The sequence below is a fragment of the Vombatus ursinus genome, unplaced genomic scaffold (assembly GCF_900497805.2).
Source record: "Vombatus ursinus unplaced genomic scaffold, bare-nosed wombat genome assembly UNPS02004596.1, whole genome shotgun sequence".
NCBI lineage: Eukaryota > Metazoa > Chordata > Mammalia > Diprotodontia > Vombatidae > Vombatus > Vombatus ursinus.
This window is the reverse complement of record NW_020944374.1, coordinates 4,078,138-4,089,211: the sequence shown is the minus strand read 5'-3', so window position 1 is coordinate 4,089,211 and position 11,074 is coordinate 4,078,138. Positions and strand designations below refer to the sequence as shown.

Sequence of the window (11,074 nt, the reverse complement as noted above, 5' to 3'; positions counted from 1 at the left end):
CACCACCACCACCACCACCACCACCACCACCACCACCACCACCACCATTTCAAGTTTGCTGTGTGATTATAAGGACCTAATGGAGCCCCGAAGAAGAGATAAGGTGAAAAAATATACTCCTCTCCCTTCTTTGTAGAGGTAGGGGCCTATGTAATTTACAGATGGCTATGTAATTTACACATGCAAACATACTGTCAAGCTCACTTGAATTGTTCGGTTTTGATGAACTGATTTTTCCCTTATTTTTTTTCATTCTTACAAAGGATAGCTCACTAATTAGGGAAAGGGGAAGATGCATTCAGAAATGAAAGCAATGCAAAAATAAGATACCAATTAAAATTTTAAAATTAAAAGAAAGGTAATTCAAGTTGCAAAGAGTCAGTGAATATGTATATATAGATATACAGTATATATGTATGTATACTGTGTATCTATGGATAATATGGATATTTATTTATCTAACTTTTCAGAAACAAAGCCATTGCATAAAGTGAAGTATATTAGTATGCTTCTTTAGCATTTTTTTCAAAAACTATTATCAAAAAACAAAACAAAACACTGTGAATCAGTACATACAAGTAGACAGGGTGAGGTCCCCACGTATAAGGTTTGTACACAGAAGTGGTTTCCCCATATAGAGGTAGAGGTGCTTCTCTTTAAGGGATAGTACTTTCAATGAGGTGTAGGTCCCACTGGTAACACATCCTTTTTTCCTAGACTTGGCTTTTCTTAAGCTCTACTAGGACTAGGGGCATATCAGTTTCTGTTAATAATTTCTCTCTGGTTATAGACTCTCCTGTTTATAGAAACTCGTACTGTCTTAGGGGTCCAATTTCAATGTGCCTTTACTATCTTACATATAGGAAATGTTTCAAGAAGATTATTGAGTGACTCATTGCATGGAATCACTGTCCTCTTCATGTCCTCTTCACATTCCTTAGGCTCTCTGAAGCCATCCCTTTAGCCAAATCTCTAGCCCCACTAGCATTAATCACACATACAATAAATTCACGGGCACTAGCTTGTCCTTTTATATAAAGGAGGAGGGGAACAAAATTATGGCAATGAAAAGACAGTCATCAGTGTGGAAGAATGATTCCTTTGGATGACTAGAAGCTGAATTTCACCCAAGCTGAATCAAGTTCTCCTCCCCTTTACTCCTTCCTTTCACAAGGATGAAGAAACAAAAATCTAAATTTGTTGGTAAGTTTATGGAAACTGCTGCCTTCTTTGCTTGGAGGTAAGGGGAAAGGAAGCTGGCCAGGAAGGATACTTGCACTGTCTCACCAGCTGGCAGCTCTTACCAGTCTTATTCATTCTGTCCAGCAGTAGCTCCTCAGTCTCAGAAGGAAGTAGCAGGGATCTGGGTACCCAGAGATCAGGCACACTCCTAGAATCTGCCCACCACCATGGCTCCAAGATGGAGAGTGAACTTTCCTCTGCTGGCACTTGTCTTCTAGTTATTTTCCACAAACAGACTTAGATGTCCAATTTTGAAAAAAGACACCATTTAAAAAACATTTTAAAACATTTAAAAAAACAATTTAAAATTGGTTGTCTCATCTACACAATAATGCTTAAAATTTGAGTTCTACAAGCACATAACAATTTTCTTTCCTTATGGTAATAAAAAAGAGGTTTTCTTTCTTCCTTCTCCTATATTTCCATAGATTCCCCTCTATGTCTTATAAATGTTTCTCCCATAAACTTGTGATTGGCCAGCCTTTCACTGAAAACTGTTCAATTTGTAATCTCAGACTCATTCATAGACTGGGAAGAAGTTCTTGCTTTGCCCTCTGATTGAATCTTCCCCCTCCCCCATTGCCTTTGTCTTTGTCTAATTTGGCAAACAGAAAACAGCCCCTGGGTCTGTGCGGTGGCAGAAGTGAGGGCAGCTTCCAACGCAGGCAACTAGGTGTTTCTGTTATGAACCTTTACCTGCTCATAATATTTCAGCCTTGTGCAATGCTTGCATACAGTTCTAGGCCTCAATTCATTATAATTCTCATCAGTTCTCCCTCCACTGATGCAGATGGCAGTCCATCATTGTCTTTCTATCCAGTGTGATTCTTCTTTATTTCCTTCTCGAAAACCCTTCTACATGACATGTTTAACACAATGGAGTCCTTTCTGTGGTGCTTTCAACCTTACAGAAATGGAGAGAAGGTACTTCTTGGGACCCTGGTGAAATCGTTCCACATATGTGACTATTAGACTTACTAAGGCTGTCACTGAGGCAAGGGTCAAGTCAACATGACAGAGCAGAAAGAGTACAAGACTGGAGGAATGAGGTTCAGGTGCTGACTCTGCCACTCCCTACCTGTGTGACTTTGGCAAAATGACTTCCTGTCTTTGTCCTCATGTTTTGTTTTCTATAAAATGAGTTGGGGTGGGGATGTTGCAATGATCTCTAAGGTCCCTGTCAATGCCACCTCCTGTGGTAGGGTTATATCTGACTTAGAGACTGTGCTAGGTTAGGATTTTGCTGCTTTAGATATGCCTTTTGTAGGTTGTTCATTTTGTTCATGATTTGACATTTCATATATTTAAATACAGGTAATAAGAATGTTGGAGTGCTGTTGCACTGTAATTACAAAACCAGTTCATTTAGCTAGATCAAAAATATTTGTTTTCTAGTACATGGAGCTTCAGCCTCATTATCTTTATGATCGTGTGTTTACCTACTAGGAGAGAATTTTGCAACAGTATTTTCTTTTGCATAAAATTTTGGTCATCTGCAGGAGGTAAACTCTAATGGCACCAGTCCTCCTAGCTTAAGGGCAAAACAGAACCATGCCATTTTGTTTCATTGGTATGAATGAGAATACTCAATTTGTAACTTCAAGAATGTTCATTTGCTATAGCTGTGGAAAGTCTCACGTGTTTTCACAAACTTTCCATCGTTGTGATACAGTACAGATGCATATGTCCTGGCCCACGGCTGAGTCAAGAGTATGGCTAGTGCCATAGAAAGTGGATGCCATCCATGTTCTAGTCCTTGAATGAAAATATGCTTCTCCTTTCCTGTACCCCACTTCACTACCATTGGAATTATGCCAACCTTGCTCCATGTGGACCTCTTCCAAAGCTTGGAATTTTGCTCTTGAATTCAGTCCACAGTCTCCTGTGCCTAGCCCTCGATTTGCTTGCTTTGGGGGATATCTGGCTTTGACTTCAACCACATTTTTAGTTTAGTTTAGTTTAGTTTTTTTTTTTTTCTTGGATCTCAGTTTGGACCATTCTCTTCTGCTAAAAACCCTTTATGCTGTGCTCCTCCAGTACACACACCCAGAATTGTTCTCTCTTTCTTGGTGCTTTTGGGCCTCTACCCCCTTCAATCCACTTTACATGGAACAGGACCAGACAAAGAATAGAAAAAATTAAATGAAAACACTTAAACATTGATTTTAGCAGTAACGAGACATAGGGTAGTGTGGTTTAGGGAAAGATGAAGGGAATAAAAATGTATGAGGCACATGCTGTGTATGTATGTGCCAGGCACTATGCTAAGCAACTTTACACATATTATCTCCTTTGATCCTTACAGCATCCTTGTAAGGTAGTTGTTATTATTGCTCTCATTTTACAGTTTAAGGAAATTGAGGCAGACAGAAGTTAAGTGACTTTTCCAGGATCACACAGCTAGTAAGTGTGTGAAGCTAGATGTGAGTTCAGGTCTTCCTGAGTCCAGTCCCGGTGCTCCATTCATGATTCTACCTTCCTGCTCAGGTTTTAGTTTTAAAGTTTAGGGTTAGTTGTAAGAACTACAGAATCATCTAGTTGCAGAGTTGGAAGGAACCTCAGTAGCCATTATGTAAGCCATATCTCAGAAGGAGTCTCTTCTACAAAAAAACCCTTCAAGTGGTTGTTCAGTTTTTCTTTGATGACCTCCCAAAGCTGTCCATTCCACTTAATGTCAGCTTTCATTCTTAACTAGTCTTTCCTGACATGCAGCTAATTTTTTGTCTCTAGGCAGCTTCCACCTATTACTCCTGCTTGTGCCATCTGAGACCAAATAGAACAAATTTAACCCTTCTTCTAAGTGACAGCACTTCAGCATCATTGAAATCAAGTATCTCGTGTCCCCTTGGACGCTTTTATTCTGCAGGATAAATAACTAATTCTCACATGCCATGAATTTAAGGCCCTTCACCATCCTGGTTGCTCTCCTTCAGACATTCTCTAGCTTGGCAATTTCCTTTTAAACTGTGGCATCCAGAGCTGCACACAGTATTCTGGATGTGGCCAGACCATGTCAGAGTCTCCTGGGACTATTACCTTCCCAGGTAATTGGTACTTCTGGAATTGGTACTTCTCTTAGTGCAACCCAAGCTCGCTTTACCTTTTTTATCTCTCACATCACATTGATAAACTCTATAGAGTTTACAATCTATGAAAAGTCATAGAAGTTTTTAGAACTATGGTCTAACTATACCTGCCCAATCTTGTACTTGTGCTGTTGTGTTTTTGTACCCACGTGTAAGACTTTATGTTTAATACTATCAAATTTCATATTATCAAAACAAAGAACAACTTACAAAGCCAAGGCATGCTAATGTAATAAAAATAACAATGCTACCAAAGCTAATTTATGGATTTACTGCTATACTAATCAAACTACCAAAACTTCATAGAATTAAATAATAGCAAAATCATTCGTATATTCATTTAGAATATCAATGTAAATAATGAAAATGGTAAGAATGGAGAGGGATTAGCACTTCCAGATGTCAGACTTATTTTACAAAGTAGTAATCATCAGAGCCATTTGATACTGGTTGAGAAATAGAAAATAAATCAGTGATGCATAGTAGACAAGAAAGAATCAAAAATAATTGTACTCAGTATTGGATAAGTAAGCCATAATTTTATAAATTTGAAAACATAAATTTCCTAGGAAGGAATTTCACTGTATCAGATTCAGTCTAGTGCTCTAGCCTCTCATGATTGTTTTGGATACTGACTCTGTCATCCAGTGGATTAACTGTTCTTCCAACATTGTCTGAATTGCGTAAGTGATGAGCATGCCCTCTATGCCTTTATCCAAGTCACTGATAAAAATTTTAAAAGACACAAATTCAAGAAGAGATGCTGCCACATTGACATTAAACTATTAACACCTACCCTTCAAGTCCATCCATTGAACCAGTTCCGAATCCATTTGATTGTATTGTCATCTAGTCTTGCACTTCTTAAACTGTGGGTCATGACCCAATGGGAGTTTTAAGAAGTGTAAAGGGGTCGAGAGTTTAAGAAGCCCTGAATTCTAGTCCACATCTCTCTGTCTTTTCATATGACACAGACTTAAGACCCTTCACCATTCTTGTTTCTGTCCTCTAAATAAGCACTGAGATAGAAAGAAAGACAAAAACATGGTTCCTACCCTCAAGGTTCTTACATTTTAATGGAGAAAACAGTATGCAAAGAACTATAAACATACCATATATGTACTCATTGTAAATGACGGGATGAATGTCATCTAGGATTATAGGATTTAGAGTTGGAAGGGGCCTCAGAAGCCATCTAGTCCAACTTTTTCATTTTACAGAGGATAAAACTGAGGCCCAAGGAGGTTGGTGACTCATATTGAATTTGTCATCTGCAAAAGGCCCTATTTTATTTAAAAGACAAAAACAAATAAAAACTTAACAATTCCTCCTCATCTTGTTCTTACGAAGTCAATTTTGAGAAACTGTAATCCTTTATTTTTTTATTGAACTTAATCTCATTAGATTCATCTCTGTACTCTAGTTTGTCAGAATCATTTTTGGATTATGATCCTGTCATCTTGTATATTAGCTATCCTTATTAGTTCTGTGTAATCTGCAAATTTGATAAAAATGCTTTTATCCAAGTCATTGATAAACATGTTAAACAATACAGGACTAAGGCTTTAGTAGTAGAGACCTCCTGTCAAGTTGACATTTAACCATTACCTGCTCTTTGAGTCTGGCCAATCAACCAGTTCTACAGCCATCTAATTGAATTATTCACTTGTGTGTGTGTGTTTGTGTGTGTATGTGTAGATAGATGTAGATATATAGATATAGATATATCCCTCTCTTCTATAAGAATAATAAAAGGTTTTCATTTTTTGATTTTTGGTTTTGATCTGGAAATGTGATTTCATTAGAAACTGTTGTGTAACTCGTAGTTTTAGAGAGTTTCCTAGGAATCCTGAGAGGTTAAGTGACTGACCAGGGTCACACAGGCAATATGGGACTTGAACCTAATTTCTGACTCCAAGACGAGCACAGTGTCCACTGAACCATTCTGCCTTTCTTTTCCTCAGATATTTATAATGTTCTTTGCTTAAATCTAGGTAAAATAAAATCTAGGAAAATTCTATATGCAGCACTCTCCTGATCTACCAGTTTTGTCAAGATTGATTCTGTCATCCATAACCCTGTCAGAAAGGGAAATAATGTTATTCTGGCATAGCCAATTCTTGCTGAAGCTCCTCTTTCTCTCTGAAATTACAATTTCCTTTGTCTTCACTAATAATTTCTTATATGATTTCTTTTAGAATTTTTCTAGCAATTGAAATCAAGCTCATTAGCCTATCATTTGCCGACTCTATTTGTTTTCCTTTTTTGAAAATTAAAAGAATGTTTGACCTTCTCCAGGCCTGAAATATGCCTCCTATTTTCCACATTCTTTCACAGATCACTGACAATGACTCAGCAATCACATCCTCCAACTCTGTCAGTACTCAAGAACATAGTTCCTCTGGGCCAGGTGACTTGAATTCATCAAAGGCAATTCTGTGCACTCTTACTACTCCCTTCCTTCTGTTGAGTATCAGGACATCAATAGGCATTTTTATTCAGTCCTTTCATGACCATAGGTCATTTTCCTTGGCAAAGAAAACAGAAGCAAGATAATAATTGAGCAGCTCTGCCTTGTGTCTTATTAGTCACTGTCATCCCATCCACCCAGAGGAATGGTCCTAGCCTTTCTTAGAGCCTCTTCATTTCCCCAATGTAGCTAAAACACAAAAACAAAGCAAACAAAAGTCTTCCTTTTTGTTGTCCTTTGATTCCCTGACCAACTTCAGCTTATTCTGAGCAGTAGCTTTCGGTTCTCCATTTTTTTTTTTTGGCTAGGCAGTGGGGTTCAGTGACTTGCCCAGGGTCACACAGCTAATAAGTGTTATGTGTCTGAGGTTGAATTTGAACTCAGGTCCTCCTGAATCCAGTGCTCTATCCACTGTGCCACCTAGCTTCCCCTTAGTTCCCCATTTTTACAGTAATGTCCCATGCATCTATGGTCACGGTATTCACTGCTATTGTTTCTATTTTCTGTAGATATATTTTGAAAATCTCAGTTCCCTGGCCATCCACTTGCATTGTTAGACAGATTTCCCTTTGGAAAAAGCAGGAAACTAGGGGAAATTTTATAGAAGTTTTGCTGATAAAGGAATTATTTTTCAAATATATAAAGTAACTGAGCCAAATTTATAAGAGTAAGAACCACTCCCCAACTGATAAATTGTCGAAGGGTAATAGCCAATTTTCTAAGGAAGAGATCGAAGCTATCAATGTATATACCAAAAAAGTTCTATAAATCACTAATAATTTGAGAAATACTAGTTACAACAACTCTGAGGTACCACCTCACACCTGTCAGATTGATTAAGATGACAGAAAATGAAAATTACAAATACTGGAGGAAATGTGGGAAAATAGGTACACTAATGAACTGTTGGTGTAGCTGTAAACTAGTCCAACTATTCTGGAGAACAATTTGGAACTATTCCCTCAAAGCTGTAAAATTATGCAATACCTTTGACTCCTCTGCACCAAAAGAGTTACCCCAAAGAGATCAAAGAAAATGCAAAATAACCTATATGTGCAAAAATATTTATAGCAACTCTTCTTTGTGATAGCAAAAAAAATGGAAACTAAGGGGATGCCCATCAATTGGGGAGTGGTAGAACAGGTTATGATATATTATTATGATGGAACACTATTTTGGTATAAGAAATGATAAATAGGTATAGTTTCAGAAAAAAAAAATCTAAGAAGACTTATGTGAACTGATGCAAAGTGAAGTGAGCAGAACCAGGAAAACAGTGTACACAGTAATAGCAATATTGTAAAGATAATCAACTCTGAATTTAGTAAGTGATCAAGATATTGATCTGCCATTATTCCAAAGGACTGATGATGAAAAATGCTATCTACCTCCAAATAGAGAACTGATGGACTCAGGGTACATATGGAAGTATATTTTTTTCTTCTTTTTCTTTTTTTGGAACATGGCTAATGTGAAAATATATTTTGCATGACTTGATATGTATAATAGGTACTGTATTTCTTACCTTCTCAGTAGGTGGGGGAGGGGTAGAGAGAGGGAGAGAATTTGGAAGTGAAAATAAATACAAAATTGGATTAAAAAATGTTTCCCCTTTGGTAGGAGTCAAGATGTCAAAATAAGAGCCAGCATTTTTGTACAGCTCACCCAGCATATCTCCCCCAAAACAATTTAGAAAGTGCAACAGACAGAATTTTGATTGGGAAAACCAAGAAGAAGGCACCATGAGTAATTTTTCCAGTCCAGGATAACTTAGGAAGAGAGACAAAGAGATTTGTGGACCCTGGGGTCGGGGCTGACCATGAGCCTAGCATAGCTATGGCAGGAGTGGCAGTGGTGAGAATGGTGCCCTGGATGGTAAGAAAGCTAAGCTAAACGGGGCTCAGTGGATAGAGCACCAGCCCTGGAGTCAGGAGGAGGTGAGTTCAAATCTGACCTCAGACACTTGACACTTACTAGGTATGTGACCTTAGGCAAGTCACTTAACCCTATTGCCTAGCCAAAAAAGAAAGAAAGAAAGCTAGCTAGCTCAACACCAGGGCAGGAAACACTGGAACAGAAGAAAAACCTAGGGGATACCTAAATCAGGGCTGGGAGTAGGAATGGGTGCCAACTGGCAGATCTTTTGCCCATTACCCAGTTCTGGGTCATAATTTCAGGGTAGAAAGAAACAGTTGCAAGGGAGAAAAGCCTGAACTGTGTATAAAACAAGGAACAAGTTTCAAAACCTTAGCAATGTTTCTCCATGTTCAGGAACAGAATGGGACTTAGTTCTAACTTTTAGCCCTGCACATAAACTTGTAGTGGAATAATTAGGCCAGTAGACTAAGACCAAAGGGGAGCCAGTAGTACAGTTGCTCTGAACCTGCAGAACTTCCTAGAGGGCTGACAATGACTGGGTGGTCCACCAGTAGTCTACTGAAACTTAACCACACACTGTCAAACAGGCAAACCTGGGTCGGGAACTTATATAACTTACACCAGGAAGGCAATTAATAGACTTTTCCTGTAATCACACCATTTGGGAAACACTGAAAACTTGCAGGCCTCAAGACTAAACTCTGAAAACAACAGAATGACATAAAAGTCAGAAGCTCTGACCAGCTAAGCCCACCTCCCCTTCCCCTCAGAAGTGAGCAGAGCCCAACATTGATATAAAGTCAAAAATCAAGAAGTAGGCTGGAAGAATGAGCAAACAAAAAAAGATCCCTACCATAAAGAGCTACTATGGTGATAAGGAAGATCCAGACACAGATAAAAAAGACAATGTCTTGAAAACATCTATGAGCAAACTCTCAAAAAATATGCAATTTGGAAATATGCCCAACATGAATTCTTTGAAGAGCTAAAGAAAGATTAAAAGTTAATTTAAAAACCAGATGAGAACTGTAGAAGAAAAGAGTGGAAAGAAATGAGAGCTATACAAGAAAGTTATGAAAAGAGAATTAACAACATTACTGAGGAAAATGTTCCTTAGAAATTAAAATTGGCCCAATGAAGGCTAATGACTCCATGAGACTTCAAGAAATAATAAAACAAAATCAAAAGACTAACAAAAAAGGAGAGAAGAAAATGCAAAAATACTTGGTAGGAAAAACAACTGACCTGGAAAATTAATCAAGGAGAGATAATTTAAGCAGCATTGAGCTACTCGAAAGCCATGAATAAAAAAAAAAAGATAGCAACATATTTTAAGAAATTACAAAGGAAAACTGCAGATATCTTAGAACTAGAAAGCAAAGTAGAAATTGGAAGAATTTACCACTCACCTTCTGTAAGAGACCCCAGAATCAAAACTCCTTGGAATATTGTAGCCAAAATCCAAAAGTCACAGATGAAAAACACTGTAAGCAAACAGAAAAGAACAATTCGTGTACCATAGTGACACAATCAAGATCACATAAGATTAGGAGTCACTACTTTAAAGGATTAAAGAAATGGTAGCCTTGGAATATAATATTACAGAAGGCAAAGGAGCTAGAATTACAACCAAGACCAGCCTGGATCACATGCCCCTGCAACATCAGCTATGGAATTTGTAAGTGGCAACAGCAGCAGCAACTTTGGGAGATTTCATCTCAGCAATGGCAAAGGGATTGGGCAACCTGTTAGAAAAAGATTGTGTTGGCACTAGGTATGGGACAGAACACTGTTTGGCAACTCCATTGCCCAGACACAGTTCCAAGTCATAGTTCCAGGGCAAAGAGAAACACTTGTGGCCTCAAGGGAGTAAAGTCCTTTCTTGGATAAAGAGCAGAGTGCAAACCAGGAAAGCAGTGACTATATTTCTTCTCAGATCACCACACTTTGAAAGCACTCAAAACTGACAGATTCTCAGACCAACCTGTGAAAACAATAGCATGCAAAAGCCTAAAGCTTGGGACATTGTCCCCGCCCCAAGGTGAGCAGAGCCCAAATTTAACATAAAGTTCAAAGTCAAGAAATAAGCTGGAAAAATGAGTAAACTACAACAAAAAAAGAACCTGATCATAAACTACTGTGGTGACAGGGAAAATCAAGACACAAACTCAGAAGGTGATAGCAGTGTGAAAATATCCACAAGCAAAGCCTTAAAGAAAAATGCTAATTGAATAGAAGCTCAATAAGAATTCTTGGAAGAGCTAAAGAAAGAGATAAGAATGGTAGAAGAAAAATTGGGAAAAGAAATGAGAGTGGTGGAAGAAAATTTGGGAAAGAGAATTAATAGCTTGGTAAAAGAGGAACAAAAAATACTGAAGAAAATAATACCTTAAAAAAT

General features: G+C 38.0%; 1 long non-coding RNA gene across 1 annotated transcript in view; it reads right to left on the bottom strand.

The window, feature by feature from the left end:
* Nucleotides 1–10,369, bottom strand: part of LOC114025128 — a 19,193-nt gene extending 8,824 nt beyond the window's left edge. The window contains exons 1-2 of the long non-coding RNA XR_003567001.1: nt 10,086–10,369; nt 1,305–1,478 (exon numbers count right to left, since the gene is read on the bottom strand). This is a non-coding gene — a long non-coding RNA (uncharacterized LOC114025128). The remainder of the gene's footprint in view (nt 1–1,304; nt 1,479–10,085) is intronic.
* Between the last annotated feature and the right edge of the window lie 705 nt (nt 10,370–11,074).